At 41.0% G+C, this 26,758-nt stretch overlaps 1 pseudogene; it reads left to right on the top strand.

The window, feature by feature from the left end:
• Positions 1-588: 588 nt before the first annotated feature.
• Positions 589-25,766, top strand: LOC148033791 (protein TRIGALACTOSYLDIACYLGLYCEROL 1, chloroplastic-like; annotated as a pseudogene).
• The last annotated feature ends 992 nt before the right edge of the window (positions 25,767-26,758 follow it).

The following is a 26,758-nucleotide window of genomic DNA, read 5'->3' as shown; positions in this document are numbered from 1 at the left end:
GCTTATTCCCCTCATATTGTGCCTTACACCTATCAAGACCCCCATTACCCCCTTTCAGCCCACGTGGAGCAGTAGCAAGTTCAGCACCAACATGACAGATTACGCCATTTTTCCAGGCTATTAGCACTCGTCTACTTCAACTCCACACTTGGCCATTGCTTCTTGCTCTCTACCTTGATCAAGAGGGCTATTAGACTTCATGTTTGATGTCATTTAAGCTTTGGGCATTGGTCTTGATCATTCGGCGCTGATTTTTTTAGATTTGGGACTGCCATAAATTGTCATAATAGGCTGAAAATAGGGCAACAACATTGGCATTAGCATTTGTTGCTTACACTCCATTCCGGTTGTGCTATTTGATGCCCGTATGCGGCCTACTTGATGCCCAAATGTCTTGGGAATGTATGCATTCGATTTGCCCATGATTTGGCATTGTTTTTGGGCTGGAAATTGACAGTTTTGGACTGTTTAGAGCTATTGTACATGATATGGGAAAAGATCAAGAATCTTTATGATAAGAAGAGCCCGACTAGTCAGATGTATTGGCTCAAGCAGCTCATGGATCTGCGCATGAAGGAGAATGCGACGATGTCTGCTTATTTGAACCAGTTCCATGTGATCTTGAAGAATCTGACATCGTACGGTATCACATTTCCCGATGAGGTGACCCCACTCTTTTTGCTTGGGACTCTTGGAGAGTCGTGGGATGTCTTTCGTACTGCCTTGTGTGCTCCTGCTACTACTGAGCTGAAATTGTCTGATATAGAGAGTGCTCTTCTGTAGGAAGAGATCAACAGGAAGAACTTGGATGCCTCTCGTGTTTCTCATGCTTTGACAGTTAGAGGTAGGAATGACAGGAATGACCGTGGGAATGGCCGTGGCCGTGACTCTCAGAAGGGTCGGTCCAAATCTCGTGGAAAGTTGCATAGTAAGTCGCGTGGGCGCAACGCTAATGTCACTTGCCATCATTGTGGGAAAAAGGGCCATAACAGACCACAGTGTCATGAGTTGCAGAATGAAAAGCACAAGGACAAGGGGAAGGATTAAGTGCAGGAAAAGTCTTCTGATCGTAGTATTGTGCCTACGAAGTCCAGTGTAAAGATAGAAGAGATCAATGTTACGCAGACTGAGGAGCCATCTGACGGTGATGAGTTTATCTTGGCAGCTAGTTCATCTGACAGCTCACAGTTGACTGAGACTCCTAGCATATATGCACAGTGTTGGCTTTTGGATTCAGGAACGTCTTTTCATGTGATGCCTTATCGTGGAGTGGTTCCACTCCTACCACACTGTATCAGGGTCAGTCAGGCTTGGAGATGACAGGTCTTTGGCTATTGTGGGCAGTGGTGACATACAGTTGCAATTTTCCACTGGCAATTCTTTTGTGCTCAGGGATGTACGTCATGTACCTGTGCTTATGCGCAGCCTTATGTTTGCAGGTCAGCTGGATGATGCAGGGTTTCACATTGGTTTTGGAGACTCTGCTTGGAAAATTACTAGAGGCAGACTTGTACTGGCCAGAGGTGCCAAGGCTGGCAGCCTCTATCCTCTTGTAGTGGATGGTCCTACAGTTGATCATGTTTTTTCAGTGGGTTCTATCCCACATGTATCACTTTGGCATGCCCGTTTGGGGCATATGTCTTTGAAGGGAATGAAAATGCTTTCTGGTTTGCAGTATCTTCCACCTTTAGACTATGCATGTTTTGACTCATGTGATCATTGTCTTTATGGTAAGCAGAATAGGTCTACGCATAAGAAATCGGGTAGGCACGCATGAGTGAGCCCTTGGCTTTGGTGCATTCTGATGTTTGTGGGCCCATGCCTTGTATGTCTATGGGTGGCGCGAAGTACTTTGTTACCTTCATTGATGATTTTTCTAGGAAAATGTGGGCTTATCCCATAAAGCAGAAGTCCGATGTCTTGGCAGTCTTGCAGCGTTGGCTTGCTCTTGTTGAGAACCAGACTGGGTATAGACTGAAATGCCTTAGGACTGACAATGGGGGAGAATATGTCTCACGTGCTTTTGAGTAGTTGTGTGATGATAGGGTATTAAGCGCCAGTTGACCGCCCCTTACACCCCACCCCAGAATGGTTTGGTTGAGCGCATGAACAGGACTATTCAGGAGCGTGTGTGCTCTATGCTTAGCCATGCAGGCCTACCACAGAGCTTTTGGGTTGAGGCAGTTAGTACGGCAGTGCATGTCATAAACCGATCGCCTTCTAGTGGTTTGGATTTCCAGGTTGCAGAGGAAGTTTGGGCTGGTAAGCCACCCTCTTATGCGCATCTCTGTGTCTTTGGATGTGAGGCATTCTGCCATATGCCCAAGGACAAGAGGAGTAAGTTGGATCCAAAGAGCATTAAATGCATCTTTCTTGGCTATGGTGATTCAAGAGAGATGGGCTATCGCCTATGGGATCCGCAGGCGCGAAAAATAGTACGCAGCCATGATGTAGTTTTCCATGAACACAAAATGCATAAGTAGCCTGAGAAGGTGGTTGAGATCCGCAGAGTGATCTTTTAGGAGGAGCCTTGGACTCCAGCATAGCCAACAGTGTAGCCTGCAACAGTTCCTACACAGGGCCAGGGTGTTGGACAAGCAGTTGGGCAGGCAGCAGAGCCTGCAGTGAGACGGTCTACTAGAGATAGACGTCCACCTAATCGCTATGAGCCCTCTATGTAGTATGTCTTGTTGACGGATGCAGGAGAGTCTCTCACCTATGATGAGGCTATGCGTAGGGGTGACAATCACTCCTGGGAGAGGGCTATGCGGTCTGAGATGGACTCCTTGCATAGGAATATGAGTTGGGATCTTATTGCCTTGCCTAAGGGAAAAAAGGCTTTGCCATGCAAATGGGTGTACAAGCTGAAAAGTACCCCTGGGCTTGAAGCAGGCACCTAGGGAATGGTATCATAAGTTTGATGCCTTTATCCAATCAGAGGGCTACAGCAGGAGTGCTATGGATCCGTGTCTTTACAGAAGAAAGCCCGTGATGGTAGTTTACTGATTTTGGTTCTCTATGTTGATGACATGCTGATAGTAGGGAAAGCTCATGCAGAGCTTGATGCTCTGAAAGCTCAGCTCAAGAAGAGCTTTGAGATGAAGGATCTGGGATAGGCTTCACATATTCTTGGGATGTGCATTAAGCGTGATAGGCATCAGGGGCTTTTGTATCTCTCACAGTGGGAGTATATCCATAAAGTCCTTGAGCGCTTCCACATGCAGGACGTAAAGCCTGCGGGCTGTCCTTTGCCTTCTCATGTGAGGGTTTCATAGGCCGATTGTTCGCAGACAGATGAGCAGAGGGCCAAGATGGCCAAGTTCCCTTATGCATCAGCAGTGGGCAATCTCATGTATGCCATGATAGCCACTCGTCCAGATATTGTGCATGCAGTTGGTGTTGTGGTGCGTTATATGGCTACACCTAGCAAGAAGAATTGGGATGCCGTGAAAGGTATCATGAGGTACCTGAAGGGCACTGCAGATATGTCTATATGCTATGGCAGCCAAGATATAGGGGTCGTGGGTTACACTGACTCCAACTATGCAGGACATGCAGATAGTAGGAAGTCCACTTCTGGCTATGTGTTCACTTATGCTGGAGGGGCTATTGCTTGGATGTCCAGGGTGCAGAAGTGTACGGCTTTGTCTACCTGAGGCCGAGTATGTTGCAACCACTGAGGCTTGCAAGGAGGCTATCTGGCTAGGCCGTCTTGTTTTTGACCTTGGGATTGATGTTGTTCCTACACTGCATTCGGATTCTATGAGTGCCATTTAGTTGGCTAAGAATCCGGTCTTCCATGCGAAGATGAAACATATTGAGGTGAGATATCACTTTATTCGGGGTGTCGTGGAAGACAGGTCTGTTGACCTTGTCAAGATCTCCATTGACATCAATCCTGCAGATCTGCTCACAAAAATCCTCATTACTGAGCGCTTTGCCTTCCTTAGGAGATTGATGGCCATTGGATGAGATGTTGCCTTTCCTCATCCCTTGTACCTATGTACATTTGTACTATCTTTTCTTTTCTTTTTTCTCTCATTGGGGCAGATTCGCCTTTCAGTGGGAGGTTGTTGGGGTAAAGGCGCCTCCGCCATGCCACCCCGTGTATTACTACACTGACAGTACCCGCCACTGCACATTGCAGGTGGCGGGCGCCCATCACCGTCACACTTATTCTTTATTCTTTCAGTGACTAGTGAATAAAGGAAGGCCTGGTCACACATTGTGACTGTTGGAGTTCCCATTTTTCTCTCTCTCTCTCTTTTCTTGCTCTTGCTCTCCACCATAGCTCGTGCATGGTCTTTCGATCCTCTCATCCCTCTCACTTCACTCAGTGGAAGCATTTTCTAACAGTCACTTCATGAGAAGCTCACTCATCATAAGATCTTCCTCTAGTGCTCTTTCCCTCTTAGCATCAGGGCTCGTCCTATTTCTGCTTGCTAGTGCTAGAACCCACTGAATTTCACGCATTTCCATGTTTTGTCACAAGCTCATGGCTTGATGTTCTTGATTGTAGGTCACTTGCTAGTCTTCTCTTCTCTCCTGGGTCTACCATGACATCCTCATATGTCCTGCCGTGGTGGTCTGTTCGGGCTTGTAGGTCGTAATTGGCAACTAGACGCTGCTGGATTTAAGTCGAGAGACCTTTTAGGTCAAGCTCCTCATGGTTAGTGCTTGTCTCTGCCATGTCTGTGGTCTCGTGCTCCACCAAGTTGCCAATGAGATTGATTCGGTTGGGTAAATCCACTTTTCTGATGGGGTCTATCCTTACCGTGCCTGGCTTCTTTGTTGCATTTCCAACTAGTTCCTACACTTGGGGTTTCAATCACTCAGCCAAGTCTTAGGGTCTTCTCCTCTATTGGTGGGTTCCTTTAGGTTATTATGTCTGAGTGTGCTCCTTGTTACTTACAAGAAATTCTCAATTTACAGTCACTCTATGTGTGTGTACTCTTTTCTGTGCACTGTGTGCAATCAGACTTTCAGGTCTTATCCAGTGTACTTCTGGTGTTGGAAAATAATACAACTGCGAAGACAAGATGACTATTTAGCTTCCGCACTCTTGCTTGTGCTCATGGTCTGATGGGGCTCTAAGCTCAGATCCTGACCTTCTTTTCCGCTTGTTAGGGTCTGCGCTGTGTCACTCAGCTTATTCAGGGTCAAATTGGGGTCTTACGATCAGCCTATAGTACTAAGTATGTCAAATTTTCCAAGATGTGCCTTAGCGCGGTTCTTGGGTTTTCGGCTATGATTTCTAGGTATATATCTATTTGTAAGGCATTCAGTGAGTTCTCTTGGTAAGGGCCACGCTCTTCATCGGTCCAGGTTTGTCAAATTTCTAGATTTTGTCTCTCAAGCTGTGTCTGATTTACTAGAGTCCCATTCTAGGAATCGAGCATCCGATTTGATAGGTGTTTGTCGATTTGGAGTATTTGATTCTCGATGGTCCAATTGTCACAATTGGATGAGGTGGTGTGTTTGATTCTTGCATGTCCGATTCTCAGAATCAGACAAGGATGGGTTGTCTGAGTGGTGATGTGGCAGGTTCCGACCGAGCCTAAGTGTCTGATTTTGAAAATCAAATAAGGTGGTCCGAGTGTTCGATTCTTAGAATTAGGGGTGCAATTCTAGGAATTAGACATTGTTGCAACCGTCTGATTCTAGTAGAGTCGAAACTACATACTTGAGTATGATTCACTCAAAAGCTACTAATATGAGCAATACTAGAAGTCCAGATTTTCCAAAATACAAATAGGGATGTAGAGGAAGGGTCTCATATAGTTGGATGCCATGAAAACCTCCAATCTAGCTTGATCGCAATCCGTTGCCAAGCAAGGGCCTCCAAGATCTCTCTCTCTCTCTCTCTCTCTCTCTCTCTCTCTCTCTCTCTCTCTCTCTCTCTCTCTCTCTCTCTCTCTCTCTCTCTCTCTCTCTCTCTCTCTCTCTCTCTCTCTCTCTCTCTCAATGTCAAGTCACAAATGAGACTTTCCCTTGCCTCCCGGGTCTTAAACCCTTGTTAGGCATAACTTTAATCTCACTGATCACTCCCCTTGCTATTCCAACATATCTAATCACTCATTTTTTCCATTTTTTTTCTATTTATGTCCTATTTGGGCCTATTTCATAGCAGCAAACTATTAATCCTCAGAGAACAAGGTGGAAAATCTAGAAAATATAAAGTAGAGGACAAGGCCAAGGAAAAAGTGAAACGAAAGACAAAGGCGCTGTTAGATATGATCAATGCCCCACCCTCATTAGGTGCTACCAATGATCCATGGTGCTCAAAGTTGTAAGGCCCCCATTATGAGGAGAAGCCAAATGTGAGCCCGGACATTGGTTGAGTCCTGACTTGTATATCAAATGAGGTCTATGTGACCGGATGGCAAAAAGGTGGCTATTGTGGGTCTAATCTTTGGGTTAGACGGAGTGGTTAAGCTGGTAGCAACTTGAGGCACATTGCATTGAGTTGCGTGGTAAGGGAGTTAAAAGGGGCCCCTATTGTGGGGTTCGGGGGCTGCAGAAGCGGCCCATGGCTGGGGGGGGTCCCAGGGGGGCCAGCGGCCCCCCTAGTGGGGGTCCAGGGGCAGCGCCCCCGGCCGATCACGGTTCCTTGCATGGCATACAACTGGCTAACACTTGCACAACTTGGAATTTGGCACCTTTTGATTCTTCTTGAGTCTCCTTCTCTCCTACACAATATGTGTAGGGCTCTCCTCTTGGAGCTTGATTTTAGCAGAGCTTCTACAGCACACTTGCACCTTCTTTTCTCCTCTTGGAACTTAATTTCAGCAGAGCTTCCGCAGCACTTGCACCTTCTCTTCTCCTCTTCTATGCATGCAAAGTGATGCTTCCTTTACCTCTCCCACACCCAAGGAGAGCCTCCTCTTTTATAGGCTTTCAAGAGCTTCTCTTCTTGGAGAGAGACTTCAGTGCAAAGATTGGAAAGGTTGATCTTCATGCAAGATGTGGCTGTTCCAAGACCTACTCTGCAGCACCAATTTTGAGATATCTCTCTGTCTGTTGCTCAGATGAAAAAACGTCTAACATAAAAGTTGTAGATCTTGTTGTTTCCGATAATCCCACCGGGATGTTTTTAGAGATCGTATTTCTATCGCGAGATAATTTAAAAATAGATTCACCATGTCTATTTTAAGAAAAATAACTTTTTAAATTGTACTCTTAACTTGTGGTCATGCAACCACTTTGTGCCATAGATAAGGAGAGTTCATTAGATTTCCTTGGGCCACCTCAACCTTAATATTGAATTCCACACAAAAGCTAGTGTCATTTTAGACCTTAGAAAGAGAAAATCACTTCTCTCCTCACTTCCAGAGGATCATGTCTCTCATATTTCTTAGTGAGAGAATTACCTCTCTCATCTTTCTTAATGAAAGAAAAGACCTAAAACCTTGACTTGTAAGGGAGAGGATGACCCCAAATGAATGCAATGCTCATTACACACAAGTAAATGTTCCTAGGCATCCTGGATGCGCACATAAATACATAAACACAATGCTAATGCTTTTTCTCTTCTTAGAACTCAATCCATATTTATTTATGTGTAACTCCTAGGTTCTTGTATACACTCTTACACTTGGAAGACACTTCTTTCCCCCTTCATAACTTGTACTACTTGTACTAGATATCTCCGTCACAGTGCTCTGATCACCCCATTAAGTGATGCATTAGGAATACTGGTCTCTAAATGGTCTCATGGCCATAGTAGATCATCATCAACACTTAAAGAGAAGTGAGTCATTAATTTATTGACATAAATTTATGAAATAGAGAATGCATAATAAGCAATCAATTTAGTGGCATCCCTCAGGATTCTAAATAGTTGACCTCAATTGTAGAGGGGATACATAGTCCTTAAGAAGATCTGGAAAGTCTTGTAGTTCTCTCTCAGTCATAAACTGAGCGTCCAATGGGGGATAATTTTTAAACTCAACCAGATACTTTCGTAATACCTTACCTAACCTTAGAGTATTTTCCTGATGGTGTAAAATTCTTTCAGGCACAAGGAACTCTTCTGTTTCTTCTATGTCATGTAAATATTCCTTGATTGGTTCCATTGGAGATTCTCCAATATAGGGATGTAGCAAACTTATATGGAAAGCATTATGAATGTTCTAATGACTTGGTAGATCCAAACAAAAAGTCACATAGTTTACCTTATCTGTGATCGTGAAAGGGCCATAATAGCAATTAGAAAGCTTGACCACTTTACCCTTTTGACCTTTCTGCTTCTTCAAGTAAGCCTTCTCAAACTTAAGAAGAACATATTTTGTCCCAACTTGATATCTAACTTACGACAATGCTTATCAGCTTCGCATTTGTGCTTCTCTTGTGTCCTTTGGATAGCAGCTTTTACTTGAGTGAAAGATGTATCAATATCTCTAACAAACTCATTTGCTGCAAAGATCTTACCCTTTGTAAGAAGAATGGGTGGTAAATGAGACTTACCATAGATGATCTCAAAGGGTGCCTTACTAGTACTAGAATAGACCGTATTATTGTATGCAAACTCTACTAAAGGCAAATACTTTTCCCATTCTCTTTGATTATCAAAGATATAGGATTTCAAAATGCCAAGAACTGTAGAATTAGCACTTTCACTCTGCCCATCCGTTTGAGGATGATGAGAGGAGGAAAACTTTAACTGAGTCTCGAGGTTCTCGAAGAGAGCTTGCCAAAAGAGGCTGGTCATGCAAGGATCTCAATCACTTATAATAGACTTAGGCCTGCCATGATGCTTGAAAATATGAGCAATGAATAGCTTAGCCATATGATCGGCTTTGATTGTCTTTCACACATGTATAAAGTGAGCTTGCTTACTGAATCTATCAATGATAGTCCATATTGCATTGTTGCCTGCTTGTGTGCAAGGAAGCTCCATGTTAAAGTCCATGGCTATACTTTTCGAAGGCTCATTGGGAATAGGTAATGGCTTCAATAGACCATGTGGTTTATGCATGTCATGCTTTACTTTTTGGCATATCTTGCACTCGCGGACATATCTTTCAATGTTGGCTCTAAGAGTGGGCCAAAGGAAATATATTTCCAATGTTTGAGTAGTGGGTAGAATATCCCTATGTCCAGCATATGGAGATGCATGTGCTTCATCCATTACCTTGTGTCGCAATGGTAATGCTACACAAATTGCTTGATGATGATAAAAATAACCATCTTGAATCGAGTAAGGTGTAATCGACTGACCTGAGTTAAGCTGATCCCATATGGTTGAGAAGTCGAAATCAGTTGCATATATTTTGGGTAAATCCATGAACTCGTTAGGTAAATAGTTGTGATTGCATTCACTCGAGGTCACCGTGATAGAGCATCTGCTACCACATTCTTAGTTCTAGACATGTGAAGGATTTGAAAATGAAACATAGATAAGAAATTTTCCCAGCACATCTATTTCTCTGAGAGCTTATTTTGAGTGAGGAAGTATCTTAGACTTTGGTGATCTGTTTTAATAACAAAATCTGCACCAAGTAAATAGTGTTTCCATACTTGAAGAGCATGTACCACTACCATAATCTATTTCTCATATACTGGAGCATGTAGCTCATGATCCTTGAGGTGTCGGCTCTCAAATGCTACTGCATGATGCTCTTGGTTAAGCACAACTCCAATGCAATCCCCAGAAGCATCGCAATGAAGTTCAAAAGGTTTTTGAAGATCGGAAACTATGAGAACTGGTTCTTGAGTCACAAGAAACTTAATTCTTTCAAAGGCTTGTAGTTGCCTTATCCCCAGCAAAAAGGCATTCATTTCTTAGTAAGGTCATGTAGAGGAGATGAAACATATGCAAAACCTCGTATGAACCTCCTGTAGTATGAACATAGGCCCAAGAAACTTCTAACTTCATGTACAGAAGTAGGTATATGCCAATCAACAATGGCTTGAATCTTCTCAGGATCCATTCTCACCAAATTGTGAGAAACAATGTGGCCCAAGTAATGAATTTCTGAAAGGAAAAATTCACTCTTCTTAGCATTGACATGTGATCTATGCTTACAAAGCTCTTGAAAAACAATAGATATATGTTTTCTATGCTCCTCTTCAGATCATGAAAATATTATAATGTCATCAAATAAGATACTTATGAACTTTGAGTGAGCTCTGAAATTTCTCTCCATTATTTAATTGAATGTGGTGGGTGCATTAGTCAAACCAAATGGCACAACTAAGAAATCATATAGTCCAAACATTGACAAAAAGTTGTCTTATGAACATCTTTAGGTGCTATCCGTATCTGGTGATAGCTGCTCTTGAGATCAATGCATCTAAAGATACTAGCCCCTTGCAACTTATCCAAGATATCATCTATCCTTGGGATAGGAAAACAATTCTTGATTGTGATCTTGTTCAAAGATCTATAGTCTATGCACATACGGAAAGAACCGTCTTTCTTTTGAACAAGTAAGACATCCAACCCTTTTTCCAACAATTTGTTTACTTGTTTTAGGATCTCCTCTTGCTGACTTGCACTTACTTGATAAGGCAGCTGGTTAGGTGGTGAACTACCTAGGATAAGATCAATTGTGTGATCTTACGGACACTTAGGAGGTAAGTCTCCTAGGAGTGAATCACCAAAACAATCTTCATATTATTTAACAAAATCATGTCTAGCTTGATCAATTAAAGAGAGGGGTTCTTTTAGTGTCTAAAACTTAGAAGCATTAGTTGGTATTGTGTGTTCATTAGAGGCATCAAGTTCCCTTGAATCATTAGATTCTTTTGACTCTCTCACAAAAATCATGTATGCAAAAATAGCTTTCTTCATTTCTTTAGAAATGCTAACATGACTAACCATTGGCACATGCCAATCTCCAACGTCAACAATGCATACTATGTTCCGACCCTTGAATTGAAATGCAAGGGTCTTGTTAATAAAATGGGGAAGAGGTCTAATCTTGTAATGCCAAGGCATACCTAAGATAATATCACAGTTACAAATGGGTGCAAGTAGAAAAGATTCTTCATCACGGTAATCCCCAATTCTAAGATTCAACTTCCCTTGGATAGGAGTAGAATTGGTTGTAAGTCCTTCAAATGCTGAACCAGATCCAATTGGTGTTCCCAATTGATCCGGTGGAATTTTTAGCCTTTCAATAGTATTTGCTGACACAAAGTTATATGTGGACCCTGGATCAAAGAGTATCAAAACTCATTGATTGTTGAGTGTCCCCCAACCATTTAAGAGTTGTCTCTTCTTCTCATTTGAATGAGTGTTAGATTGCACATCTAGAATAGAATTTAAGGATGGCGGAGGAGGATCTTTGATCACATTTGCTTCCTTCCTTTTGTGAGGACAGTAAGGCTTCATATGCCCTAACTCACCACAAAGAAAGCACCTTCCTTTCTCTTTACACTTTTGTATCTCAAAGGGTGAGAGACACTTGTGCTTCTTCTTGTTACCCTATAGCTTTGAATATTGGTCATGGGTAGAGGTAGGTCTTCTTTGATTAGTCCTGTCTCTTAGTTAATCATAGAGCTGCTCTTGTCTAGCTTTATAAAAACTCATCTCCAACTTTCCAAATGTACCAAGTGTATGCAAACTTTCCAAATGTACCAAGTGTATGCAAACTCCAGTACTACAATCCTGAGTTCTACAATTGGTTTTTATCCTCACGAAGTGACATGGATTCATAAACGTGTACATAAAAAAACAATGAAATTTGTGTGACTGTGTATAGATAATTCAAAAAAAAAGCAAGGACAGCACACACACAAGCAATGATAATCAAGCGCAGGTGATATGTATCGAAGTCAACACCATGGGATTCAGATAAGTGATGTCTCTTTGAGCTGCACCTATTCATTATGGTGGTTGAAGCATATGACTTGCATGTACTCTCATGAGTTGCCAAGTGAATGCAGGATGACACAGGTCTCTATACGAAAGCATTGATGTCCAAGTTACCACAAGACCACCAACCCCACAAAGAACCATTATGGAGAAAACGACATAAATACTAAGAACAAAGAGCCATGATGGAAGCCCCACTGCTAGAAGAGAAAGTCACCCCTACAAAAATCACACATTGCATTTGAGCATGGCCCAAAGCATAGTCATTGGCTACTCTCTCTTTCTTGGCACTCTACATCCAGGGCAAGATTAAGGCGGCAAGCTCTCGTTCACGATGAGAGAGCAAGAAAAGTATGGCTTAATGGTGGGAATGAGGCATTTCAACTAGTTTACATTCAAGTTTACCCTAAAGCTAAAAGACTCCATCATGGAGGAGAGCCAATTGTAAAATAACTCTCGGACTAGTGTACTCTATAGAAGTATATAGAGAAGATCGGGCACGCTATCAATTACAGAAAGTGCACAGAATTTCCGAGGAGCTTCGATGATTCTGAAAGAAATTATGGCATGGTGATGGTAAGAAGAGGAGAAGAAGCTTGTCAAGTAGAAGTGGAGTTGAGCCCTGTGAGGGTGGAGAAGGCCCTGGGTTTATTAGCCAGTAGCAGGACTGAGAAACACCCAAGGAGGGATGTGTATAATATGCTAGGGGTGAGCCGTCACCAATCCAAGAACAAGAGGGAGAAAAAGTGCACAAGGAATAGCAGGATAACATGGAGAGAGTTACTAATAAAAAGGAGAATGACCAACCATCTCAACAGCAAGAGAGAAAGAGGACAATCCATGAGCAACAAGGCTCAAAAATTATCAAGTCAAGTGGAAAGAAAAAAGATCACACTCTCAAAATCCCCATAAGAAGAATTTGATCCACCTCCAAAGAAAATAGAGAGTTGCAAAGGTTGGAGGAGGAATCGAAGAGATTAGAAGAAGAGCGCAAGCAAACACTAGAAGAGGAGGAAGAATGACTAAGGAAAAAAGGGAGGAGGAGACTACTCTAATGAAGAGGGAATCAAAGATTTAGCCTACAAACTGGAACATGGCTGCAACATGGACTCCATGCCATGACACCTAAGCCCTCGAGGGCTTGGGAGACAAAACATCAAATGCAGCCACCTCAACAGGAGCCACTAGATCTGGTCCACAAGAAGGGCATGACTCTAAATTAGATCAACAAAAGAAAGATCGAGTGTAGGAACCAAGCCCCCTCCATGGCCACAACAAGTACAATCAAAAGAGAAAAGGGACCCATGCCAAGCCATGCATTCCTTGGTAAATCTCTTAGGCCCCCTCAGAATGTAACTACTGTAGAGCATCAGGATGATGTCTAGCGTGCTCCATCCCAATGCATATCCAAAAAAAAAAAGAGCAAACAAACAAAGACTCACACAAAGAAAAAGGAAAGAAACAATGAGCTTTTCCATGTATATCAAAGTGCCACAAACATTGCACCTACGGGTCGTCAGGTTAGGCATGTAAAGTGGCCTTGGTCAGCTAGTTCCATACCTAGAACCCCTTAGCCCTTCCTACCCCCCACTTCACACTTAGGGCACATCAAGTGTAGGACACACCTAGGGAGTTTGTGCTCACATATGGTTAGATCTGTCTCCCTAAGTGACACCCACAGCACCTCCCCTACACACAAACTAGGTCATCAAGTGTGGGACAACACCAAAGGCTTCCCTAAGGTTTTGACTCAACTCCTAGTTTTACTAGCAGGGACACCATGCAACACTACATAGTGAGATAGATGCACCCCTAGGTAGTGCACTTCCTTTTTATTTTTTCAGGTATACTCAACAGAGATGATCAACCATCATTGACATTGAAGGCCCCCACAACTTGATAAAATCTAATATTGGCCTCTGCAATCTAATCTTGGAGTCAATGAGCTCAATTATGCTACATTGTGTGGTCAAAAGCACAAATAATGTCTCAAGAACCCTTTGAGTGTACTTCTCCTCAACGCTGACAATTTTTTCCATCCCATTGAACCCTTGCTTCATCCACACATTGCTATGAGAAACTAGACCAGGAGTCTTCTAACTTCGTAATATCTAAGTATGCACATACACTCACATAATATATGTACTACAATCTATACACAGTTTGGGTCCTCAAGTGCAGGACAACACTCTCAGCTTGCTCTTGCTCAAAGTTCGACCTATCTCCCAAATTAATCAAGATACTTCTTGTGCATGATAAGAAGACTATCACTACCCCCAAGGAGAGACCACATATGAGAGGTTTTTCAATTGCAAGTATTGAAGACTCCAATGATAGTACCGTCAGCTCTTCATCAACACTCAACTCTGAATTCTTATCCTTTACCATCCAACAAGCCCACCAAAGAATCATGGCCTATAGAATCCCCAAAACATTAACACTTGTACCAACCCAGGAGTGAACCTTCCAACCAAAACCAACCCTATCACCAGCTTCAACAATCCTATCACCAACCAATCAAGCCAACAACGTGCCCCCAATGACCTTCATCTGCACTACCACCAGAATTCCTCCCTGGCAAACCACATATGTCCCTTCCACCCATGTCTTCAGTGCATGCCAAAGCTTGCTAGCTATGACGGTGAGCGCCATGCAATTGGCACTCATCTAGGAGGGGGTAATGTTAACCCTCAGACAAACAAGGTGGAAAATCTAGAAAATCTAAAGTAGAAGACAAGGCCAAGGCAAAAGTGAAACAGAAGACAAAGGCGCACCAAGAAAAATATGGAAACATAAGAAGTGCAGAAAAGTCCTAAATCAAGGAGAAAGGCGCACAAGAAAAAGCGCAAGTCAATAATTTTGTAAAAGAGCGCAAGGCACACCATGATTTATTTTCAGAGCGTCGGGCTCTCACCTGTGCAAATTGTAAAGGTAGATGGGCAGTAGGAAGGAAGCTAGGAAGATAGGAGGTCAATGGGAAAAATGGCCTAGAGGCCATGTAAAAAAGGGGATAAGGGGATGACTGTCCAAAAGGGATTTAGGGTTTTGTATATAAATTTGAAAAGTGAATGAGAAGCTCATTCTTGTGTGTGGCCAAAAGTAGCTCTCTTCTCCTTCTTCTTCTTCTTTTTCTTCTTCTTCTTCTTGCTTGCTTGAGCTTGTGCTTGAGAGAGGGAGTGTGTGTGTGAGGGTGAGGGACCAAGGTGGAGAAGCTCTCCATCATCTCCTCTCTTCTTCTCTTCTCTTCTCTTCTCTTCTCTTCTCTTGCTCACAAAAATGGAGCTTGGAGCATGGAGCTTGAGGATGGATCTCGCTTAAAGCTTGCACTTCGATCGTGGAGCTACTAGAGTGCTCGGGAGAGGAGACAACTCGACGGGCATGGAGGTAAGCTTGCTACACTTGTACATATGGATAGTGCATCGACTATGTGAGAGATAGCCATTAGTGCTCGGCTTGGAACTCTTGAACAATAAGCGATCCATGGGTCTTGGCAGTTGAGCTTGAGCTCATCGCCTCTACACAAACCCTAAGCTTTCCGCTTCAATTTCTCGATCCTAACCTACTCAAAATGCAACAAAAATCAAAAGAAAAGTACTGAAATGATTTCTCCCACTCAACTAATCATTAAAAATAAAAAATACTTACTTGTAGCATGGATTAGAAACCCAAAACCTCCTATCTATCTCAAGCTCCAGGTGAACCCTACTTCGACACTCGATTCAAAGTGCGCAAGCGCTCAAGCTTGAATTCGTTGGTCTCGGAAATGGAACCAAAATGTAAAGAGAGCTCTCGCTCAACTGCAAAGACCCACGGACCGCTTATTCCTTCAAGCATTTCAAGCGAGCACTAATGGCTACCTCTCACATAGCCAATGCGTTATCTCTCTCTAGGAGTGCAGTGAGCTTACCTTGATGCCCAATTGAGTTGCTTCCTCTCTCAAGCACTCTGATAGCTCCATGATGTTGAGATATCGAGCTCCACTCGTGATACGCCAGGGTGACCGTTGTGTATTTATGTCACCGACTTGTCAGTTGCAGATGTGGTTGGTACACCGCCCATGAATAATAGCTACATGATAGCTATCCTTATCTACTCTAGTTCGTGGCTCAGTTAGTATGCCACCTTAGTTAGTTGAGTTTGGTTTGAGACCCATATATAGGGTTCTTCTATTTCTTTGTATTAGAGTTCTTTTGGCTTACACAACTAAGAAGAGAAAAACTGTTTTCAGCCTCCACCCTTGTGTGTATTCCCCCATTGTGCAAGCAAGAAAGCTACAAGTGAGACTCCTTCCTTCTCTCCCACAATCTTGACATGGTATCAGAGCCTTGTTCGTGGTAAGGAGCTCAAGAAAGCAAGCCAAGCTCGCGGTGTTCTGGTAAGAGGAGCAGTGTTGCTTTCATTTTCTATTTTGGGAGCAGATCTTTGCAGGTAGCACAGCCGGAAATTGCATGAGTGCATTGTCTCAGGTTGAGTCGCCCTTCGTGGTGAAGCAAGAGACCCTGTTTTTTTTATTTGAGGCCATTTCGGGGCCTGTTTTAGAGGCGGAAGTTTTCTGCACGCACTCAGGAAAAGGCCCTGTTTTATGCTGTGCGACCACTGTTCTACAGGTCGGTGAAAAGTTATTGTAGAAATTGCATCGTATGCTTGTGCGCAGAGACATTGGGAGTTTTAGAATCATCCTTGGTTCCTGTTTATGCAAAATCGTCACTAGGAAGTGACTGTGTGGTCAAATATCACTTTCGCCATTTTTGCAGATTTGCCCTTGTGAGGGTGAAGCTGAGTTTTTACAGTGACAGAATTTTTCGCAGTGTTCTGTAATGGCATCTGATTCTCTTTCACAGATTGTAACTGAAAAGCTTGACAAGAACAACTTCCAGGCATGGAAGTTTAGAATGACGAATTTCCTTATGGGAAAAGGATATTGGGAATTTGTTGCAGGAAATGAAGAAGAACCAGTTCTTCCTGATGTTCCCAATCAACAGCAAATGCAGGCATTCAAAGCATGGCATGAGAGAGCCAGGAAAGTTATGTACTGGCTGTCTATCAGCATTTCAGACTCTATGATTGTGCATATTCAGGATGCAAGTACGCCAAAGGAGGCATGGGATACTCTGTCAAAGATGTATAGCACAAATACACAAGCCAGGAAAATGCAGCTCAAGCAAGAGTTGCACAATGTGCAAAGAGAAAATATGAGCATCAATGACTACCACATGAAGGTGAAGAAGATTGCAGATGCACTTGCTTCCATTGGGTCGCCAGTGGAAGATGATGATTTAGTTTCTGTGACCTTGAATGGTCTAGGAAAGGATTATGCACAGTTTCGGACATCCATTTCAGTTCGTGAAAGATTTCCTGATTTTGAGGAGTTGATTGCTCTTCTAATTTCTGAGGAGTAGAGAAATGGTGGTGCATCTTCTTCAGGAGGAACTTCAAAAGAAACTGTCTTCTACTCAAATGCTGGAAGAGGTAGAGGCAGAGGTAGAGGAGGCCGATCTGGAGGCCATGGTAGAAATCAGAATATGCAGCAAACTCAAGAAAACCAGTCCTATGGAGGAGGACGTGGTAACTCTAGAGGCAGGGGGAGCCAGAGAGGTCGTGGTGGATGGCAAAGAGGCCAAAATGCAAACAGTAATGTTGAATGCTACTATTGTGGTAAAATGGGTCATATGGCTAAAGACTGCTATAAAAAGCAGAATGACATTATGAATGGAAAACTGCAACAAGGAAATTATGCATCTTCTAGTAGACAGGGTGATGACAGAAATGAGCATTTATTTATGGTGCAGCACATGAACAATTCTGTGACAAGTGCAGAAGAAAGCAACGATGTGTGGTATGTTGACTCAGGTGCATCAAACCACATGACAGGTCATGCAGAATGGATGGAGGATGCAAGGAAAATGGAAAAACCAGGATTTGTGGAGACTGGTGATGATACTGCACATCCGATTATGCAGATTGGAAAAATTCCTTTGTCTATGCAGGATGGGAAAAAGAAATACCTGTCCGATGTATTTCATGTCCCGAATATCACCAAGAATCTGGTTTCTGTTGGTCAAATGGTTGAACAGGGCTTGCAGGTCAGATTTAATCCTCATGGATGCTTTGTTGAGGATATGAAAAATAAAGGTCGCTTGATAGCAAAAGGAAAGAAGAAGGGCAGAATGTTTACGTTGGATGCAGACATGTCTGAATTGAGTGCATCAATGTTTGCACATGGGACCGGTGTAGTTGAAGATATTGATATCTGGCATAAACGCATTGGTCATGTTAATGTACAGTGACTTAAATCAATGCAGGCCCAAAATATTGTTGCAGGATTGCCTAGATTCAAGGTTGCAGAAATGTATAAGGTACGTGAAGCCTGTCAGTTTGGAAAACAGGCAAGGAAACCATTTCCTAGACATGTTCAAGAGAGTAAGAAGCCATTGGAATTAATCCACTCTGATGTGTGGACTACTAAAGCTGCATCTCTTGGAGGCTGTCATTATTTTATTACTTTTATTGATGACTATAGCAGAAAAGTTTGGGTGTATTTTATGAAAAAGAAAAGTGAAGTTTTTGGGCATTTCAAAACTCTTAAAGCTATGGTTGAAAAAGAAACAGGCTTGCAAATAAAATGCCTAAGGTCAGATGGAGGGGGAGAGTACCTCTCAAATGAGTTTGCAAGGTTCTTGGAGGAGCATGGCATAAAGCAGCAATATTCATGCAGTCATACCCCACAGCAAAATGGAATTGCAGAAAGAAAAAACAGACATATTGGAGAGGTGTCTCGTGCCATGCTCAATGAAAAAGACCTGCCAGATTTTTATTGGGCTGAAGCAGTTGCTACAGTAGTCTACATAATAAACATGACTCCCACTGCAGCAATACATGGAATGACTCCAGAGGAGAGGTATACTGGTAGGAAACCAGATTTTTCTCATTTGAAAATTTTTGGTTGCATTGCCTATGTACATGTGCCAGATGAGTTGAGATCCAAGTTGGATCCAAAAGCTGAGAAGTGCATCTTTATTGGTTACTCTCTGCAGCAAAAAGGGTATAGATGCTATAACCCTTCTACTCGTAAGTTTACAGTGAGCAGAGATGTTGTTTTTGATGAGATGAGTAGCTGGTATAAACCAGTAAATGTGATTGATGATGTAGATGCACAAAATGGTAATGCTGCACAGAATTCACAGCAGCAGTCACAAAATATTAGTGGACCTGGAGCGTCCTCTAGCAGTGGTTCACATTCTTCGCCATGGACAGGAAGATTGAGATCAGGAGAATCTTCTCAAAGCAATGCAGATAGTGGTATGCAGGTATCACGAAAAGGAAAAGAGAAGGTTGATCAGCCCATGTTTGATGTGAATGCAGGTCACTCTTATGTGGATGGTGAATCCAGTGGCTCAGAACAGAGCATTGATGATGAGTTGGGTATTCCTTCTATTGTTACACCTGGAGTAAAGAAGACCAGGGATGTTTTGAGAGCACCTGGGAGTGAACCTACTTTGCGCAGGTCTAGAGAGCTAGGTATCCTATGGATAGGCTGAAATATGATGGATTTATAGCCATTCACTATGCATATATGGTCAAGGTGATACAGGAACTAGAACCCACTTCTTTTGAGCAAGCCATGGGAAAAGAAAAATGGGAGAAAGCCATGGATGAAGAAATGGATGCCTTGGAAGAAAATGCTACATGGGAATTGGTACCTTTGCCTAAAGGTAAGAATGCAATTGGCTGTAAGTGGGTTTATAAGGTGAAGCACAATGCAGATGGTTTTGTGAACAGATACAAGGCAAGATTAGTAGTCAAGGGGTATGCACAAACATATGGCATTGACTATGAAGAAACATTCAGTCCGGTTGCAAGGATGGCAACCGTAAGAGCAGTCATTGCTATGGCTGCATCAAAGGGATGGTCTTTACATCAGATGGATGTAAAGAATGCCTGCTTGCATGGTGATTTGCAAGAAGAGGCCTATATGGAGCAGCCACCAGGTTATGTGCATGCTGTTCATCCTGAGTTTGTTTGCAGGTTGAAGAAAGCCTTGTATGGCTTGAAGCAAGCACCTAGAGCATGGTCTGACAAGATAGGACATTATCTTGTCACTATTGGCTTTCAGATTTCCAAGGCATATTTCTCACTTTATGTGAGAAAAACAGAGAAAGGTATTATGCTACTTGTCATTTATGTTGATGATTTGATTATGACAGGTGACAGTGATGAAGATATCCTTCATGTGAAAATGCTATTGAAGCAGAAGTTTGAGATGAAGGATTTGGGAGAGCTGCGTTATTTCTTGGGCATTGAGGTGATTAGATCACCAAGTGGGATACAACTCTTGCAGAGGCAGTATGGATTGGACATGCTGTCCAAATATGGGATGACAGGCTATAAGCCTATTTCAGTTCCTTTGGAGCAGAATGTGAAGCTGAGCACAGATGCAGGTGAGCTTCTAGAAGACCCTACTATGTACAGACGCATAGTAGGAAGTTTGATTTATATGACTATTACCAGGCCAGATTTGAGCTATGCTGTTGGATTGGTAAGTCTGTTTATGCAGGCTCCAAGGAAACCACATTTGGATGTGGCTAGACGCATACTCAGGTATGTGAAGTCCACATTGCAGTATGGACTATTTTATGAGACTGGGGTTCAGATACAGCCGCATGGATACACTGATGCTGATTGGGCTGGTAGTATTTCTGATAGACGATCTACCAGTGGATATGTGTTCTCTTTTGGGAGTGCTGCAGTCACTTGGAGCAGCAAGAAACAGCCTACAGTTGCCTTGTCAAGCACAGAGGCTGAGTATAGGGGTGCAGCAATGGCTGCATGTGAGGTAGCTTGGTTGCATAAGCTACTTTATGATATGCATCAGTCTATAGATGGGCCAGTTGTCATTTATTGTGACAACATGAGTAGTATACACTTGGCAAATAACCCAGTCTATCATGCTAGAACAAAGCACATTGAGGTGCATTATCACTATGTGCGGGAGAGGGTTTTACTAGGTCTTATTGATCTAGTTTATGTCAGCACAGAGGATCAGGTAGCTGACATATTTACGAAGGCATTGGGCGCAGAGAAGCTGCGCAAGTTCAGAGACCTGCTTGGTGTGCAGGAATTGGGATTGAGCTCGAGGGGGAGTGTTGAGATATCGAGCTCCACTCGTGATACGCCAGGGTGACCGTTGTGTATTTATGTCACCGACTTGTCAGTTGTAGACGCGGTTGGTACACCGCCCATGAATAATAGCTACATGATAGCTATCCTTATCTACTCTAGTTCGTGGCTCAGTTAGTATGCCACCTTAGTTAGTTGAGTTTGGTTTGAGACCCATATATAGGGTTCTTCTATTTCTTTGTATTAGAGTTCTTTTGGCTTACACAACTAAGAAGAGAAAAACTGTTTTCAGCCTCCACCCTTGTGTGTATTCCCCCATTGTGCAAGCAAGAAAGCTACAAGTGAGACTCCTTCCTTCTCTCCCACAATCTTGACACATGATTCATGATGCGAGCTCAAGCATCCTCACGTCTCTTCCTCCAAGCTCCATCCTCCATAGCCACGTGCAAGATGAGAGAAGAGAAGAGAAGAGAAGAGAAGAAAGAGAAGAGAAGAGAAGAGAAGAAGAACAAAAGAGATGGTAGAGGGCTTCACCTCTAAGATCCCTCACCCTGACACACTCACTCCCTCCCTCAAGCACTCACAAGCAAGCATGCAAGAGAAAAGAAGGAGATAAGAAGAAGAGTCCACTTTGCCACACACCAAAGAATGAGCTTCTCATTCTCTTTTTTAGTTTATATACAAAGCCCTCATCCCTTTGGGCACCCACCCCCTTTTTTACATGACCGGCCATCATGGCAAGGCCCTCTCTTCCCATTTCCTTATAGTTACTCTTTCTCTTTACCCATGCCCTTCTACCCTTTACAATTTGCACAGGAGAGAGCATAGCGCTCTTTTACAAAATTTTGGTGACGCCTTGGCATTTTAAAAATGTGATTTTTCCTTTGACTTAGCTTTTGAGGCCGCCCTTGCACTTTCGACCATTTCCCTTCTCACTTTACCTCCTTTAATCGACCCAACTTCTTGTGCTTTTTGCTTTTTCTACTTTCTTCTTGTGCTGAGTTTAACACTAGAAATGGTTTATTTAGGCCAAGTCAGCTTCATCCACCATAACCAAGAATGGCTTTAACTAGGCCAAACCATATTTATCAAAGCATTAATTTCACCACTAGCCTTCAATCTAGCTAAGGCACTTCCATTAATCATATAATAATTTTAATGCACATGCAAGAAAATATTTAATATTATATTATCTCCAATCTCATAGTCATACATTGTAGGGTTGATATCCTCACTTGTGTACGACCCTTTTGTATCATATCCATACTTGTTTCAATATCCATATTAGATAATTTGGAAATCTCCTAAGTTTCACTTTCAAATAACGAGTAAAGAATTGACAAACTGGCTAAATATTTACCCCATATTTGAGAGTGGGACTTGGGGAGATTATTATATAGTATCTAGGGAAATTTTCACCTTCAAATAAGGGGATAAGATTTGACCATGTATTCAAATATTAATCGCATTAGGAATTTTCAAACCTTATGAAAATTCCTAAAATCCTGAATATGTGGTTATAAGTAGTCCTAAATGAATCAATATGATCAAATAGACACCTTAACTTATTTACATATATGATTCACTTTTCATTCACAAAATGAAAAGGTATATGTCTCCTCTATCTAGAATATTGACATCAATGAATGAGAAATCAATTATGATCCCTTTACTATTTATTTTTTATATAACAAGAATTTGGAGAGAGAGAGAGAGAGAGAGAGAGAGAGAGAGAGAGATTTTGACCAAGTGTATATAACTTAATTGGTTAAGCTAAATAGGGTGGTGATCAAAAGGTCTTTGATTCAATTCCTTCATTCCGCATGGTCATTTAGTGTACATGTTACGTAAAGGGAGAATTGAGCCTAGGTAAGTGGAGTAGTAGAAAATAAGTGGCTTATTGTCTCGAGGAAGTTACTATATGTATATCCTCTACATCATGTGCGTTCAAGGGTCTGTTTGTAAATATCATTATCTGTGAATTTTTCCTGAATAAAGCATAACCCCTTTCTATTCAATCTATAAATAACCCCTTCATATTACACTCTTCTGCATGTAAAAATATATATAAAAATTGTATTTTAAAAATATCTTATTTTGAACCCACCTCATACACACATATATTCATGAGTAACTTACTCGAGCTTATTGCTAGGGTAGCCATTTAATTATATATATATTTCATATAAACAATTCTTTAAAATAGCTATAAATTTAAATAATTTAAATTATAAAAGAAAAACATTACTATGTATTACAAATAATAATCTTTCAAATGGCAAAAATATATTATTATGTATTACATATGCATGCAAACTTTATTTATACTATGAGAGTGAATAAACTATTTTAAACTCAAAAAGAGAGAGAGAGAGAGAGAGAGAGAGAGAGAGAGAGAGATTTAAACATCATTATAAATCAAAGAATTTAAAATAAAAATATATATTTTATATAATATAATATAATAATACAATATCATGTACCAAAATGAATAGTATATGATATAATAATAGTAATAATGATAAAAATGAAATATTATTAATAATATTTACAAAACATTGTATTTTATATATAATAAAACATAATTAGGATGTGTATGTGTGTACACACACACATATATATACATATAGAACTAAAAGACAAAACTATTAAATTTTGATTTGACAACTATAACATTATTTTATATACAATATAATAGTATATTTATTATGTAATATTCATTAGGGAGATTTGAGATCTCAAAAATGCCCTATAAGAGATCCTAGAGAGATAAAATATTTTAGAAAATAAAACTCATTTAAGAGTTTTTATATATTTATATTTTAATAAATATATATATCTAAAATTATTAAAAGGTCATAATTATAATATTCACGTGGTTTGCACGTTAAACTTAGAAATGTAGGCCGCCATAAAGATAATGATATTTGACTTAATGAAGATCTTACCATAAAGATATTTGCTCTATTTCTTCTTCTTCTCCTTGTTAATTACTTACTCATTCTTTTTCTTTTTCAAATTTACACAGTATTCCTACTCAAAGTTGCATATCACATCTTTAGCTATGGATAAATCATCCAATGATCCTTGTGACACTATAAAAGAGCTCTCTATCATCTTCACATTGAGCTACAATATGAGTACAAACCAATCATGAAAAGAACAAAACAAAATATTATTTTAGAGTCCATGAAACATGTGTGTTGATTTGAAGGAAAGAAAATACTTGATCTTGGTTGGATGGAAGGTTATACCCTAGAGATCCTATAAACAATAGTGACCCTCCTCTTCACAAATGTGATTTATTGGTGATGCTTATAATGGATTTTTAGGTGGTATTCTTGATCTTATTATAGAGAAGGATGTTCTTAGACTAGAGAATCACTTATTAACAAAACATAGAGATGAGTTGTTGCAAAAACTATAGGATTGTCAACAAAAGAATTGTTCATTGGAGAAACACATCAAAGCATACCAGCAAAAACCTCATGGAGTTTGCCAAGGGTACTTATGGAATCACATAAGTGTAAGGGAGGGGGTTTTTCTAAACAATGCATAAGTGTATACATCAGGGGTAGGCCCCCGTAAATTTCCCCCTCCAATCGTAAAAGCAAGGGAGAGGGAGGGGGGAGAGGTGGTATGTCCAATCCTTCCTCCTATTTTCCCCTTCCCACATTGATCCTTGAGTGCTAGAAGCAATCACCACTTGGTCAATGAGAACAATGATTGGGGTAGTCAAGTTTATAATTGAAGTGGTTTTAGTAGCTGATACTACCATGAATCTTTTAGGGCTTGGGCTCCATTACTTGGTACGAGTTAGAATCACCCTACAAGTATATATAGCTAAAATTGAATTGAATAAGCCCTAGGTATTTTTCTAGCTCGGAAGGCCCCTTCATCCATGTCTCTTCATCCCTTGATTTCATCCTCAACCATCAAGGATGCTATGTCAAATGATAGCAACCTCATCCTTGATAGCACAGACATGAGACTACTATAGCAAAGATTGAAGAGAGTGAAACTAAAACGGTAGTCCTACCCCTGTTTGCGAATTGGAAGCCGCCCCAGTATCTGTGGCAAGCTATTTCCATGGTTGTCATTGGTGGGTAGCAAGTCATTGTTTGCATCCTTCAACAACACACGCACTTGCGCAACTCCCTCTAGTAGCTCAAGGGTGTGGGTCCTCGATCTTTGGGAGTCTACATCCTCACGACATCATATGTAGATATGGCCTTCACCATTCAATTCATGCAAGAGTTTGCAAAGCTTGAATTTGACCAAGGTTATGGAAGGCATGCTCTCTCTAGCATTGTCACGAGAACTTTTGGTAGTTGTTATTACCATTATTATTGTAGGTAGGATTGGAAGTGCATTCACTGTAGAGCTTGGCATGATGCAGGTCTCCAAGAAGACAGACATGCTAAGAGTGTTATGGAATGATCCAATAGATAATTTGGTCACTCCTTGAGTGATTGCTTGCAGTATTTCTTTGCAAATCCTAACTTTGATTAGCTTCATCATGGCAACAAGTGTTTTACTAATAAACTTTGTTTATAATGTCAATGCCAACATCATTCTAGATTCTACAAAGAATGTCCTTTAATCCTAGGATTTTATGAGCACAATGATGAAGCCTACTATTTTTGGAGAATTTATTTCTATTGTGAGTTGTGCTTGGGGTGTCACAACACTCAGAGGTGCCAAAGGTATTGGTGAATCAACCACATCAGCAATGAAAATCTCTTTGGTTTGGATCTTTATTGTAGATTTTATACTTTCATGGTCCTTCTTTCAAGGTGTTGGGGATGTATTGAAGCGCATGAATTGAGCCAAAAAATTTCATTTAGCCTCCTATATTTGTTAAATGAAACTTGTTTAGGAAGAGCCATGTGATACATAATTTGCATACATGATGATTATCAACCATTAAGTTGCTAGAATAAGGTACCTTTATTTCATTGAGATATAAAATCCCATACAAATTCTGCAACCTTTATTATGTCAATGGATCTAGAACTATGTGCAAGTAATTGATCTTGTATTTGGATTCTGACTAATGTGTATCCAATGGTTCTGTCTATTACTAAAGACTCACATGGTTTTACAAATGTGAACAACAAGAGGGGTTAAAGTATGCTTCCATAGTTTGACATGAGAAAATTCAAATCTTGTATTATTTCACAATTGTTAGTACTTAGGCCATATATATGCTACTGTGTCAAATACATGGGAAGTCAATTTAGATATTTTTTCTTAGACTTCTTTAGTGTTGTTTAGAGAGCTGAGCAGTAGCATAGGGTCCATTTCTACTGCTTGAGCAAGATGTGGAAAATAATCTATTTCTTGCTAGTTCTCATTCATGGTAGTGTGGCTCTTACATCATGCTTTGGATTTGTATAATTTATTGTTGTTGAATAATAATGGCCATGGCATGAAATTAGTGTGTGGATGCGAAAGGAGGTAGGAGATACATTTGTTTACATATGTAGTTAAGAATCATGTGATAATGGAAAAGCTTGAAATAGACACAGGGATCAAGATTCTTTTGCAGCTCGTTTAGCACATGAACATATGCAATACAATCAAACACTTCAAGTGTGACACATTGGGCTTCTGTAAAGCATTCTTCAAAGGTCATCCCATAAACTACAACTATGGGAGTTGTATTCATAATATAGATAGTAGTATAAGCATCTTCAAACTAAAAATATTTTGGTACATTCTTTTCAGCCATCAATGCCTATGCAACTTTTGCAATATGCTTATTTTTTCTTTCTGTAATCCCATTTTACTATGGGGTCTACTTGCAAGTAAACTATC

The sequence above is a fragment of the Lygodium microphyllum genome, chromosome 7 (genome assembly GCF_053477565.2).
Source record: "Lygodium microphyllum isolate KBCC chromosome 7, Lygodium_microphyllum_v1.1.10, whole genome shotgun sequence".
In the NCBI taxonomy this organism is placed as follows: domain Eukaryota; kingdom Viridiplantae; phylum Streptophyta; class Polypodiopsida; order Schizaeales; family Lygodiaceae; genus Lygodium; species Lygodium microphyllum.
Note: the sequence above shows the minus strand (reverse complement) of the source record. Positions and strands in the feature narration are given on the sequence as shown.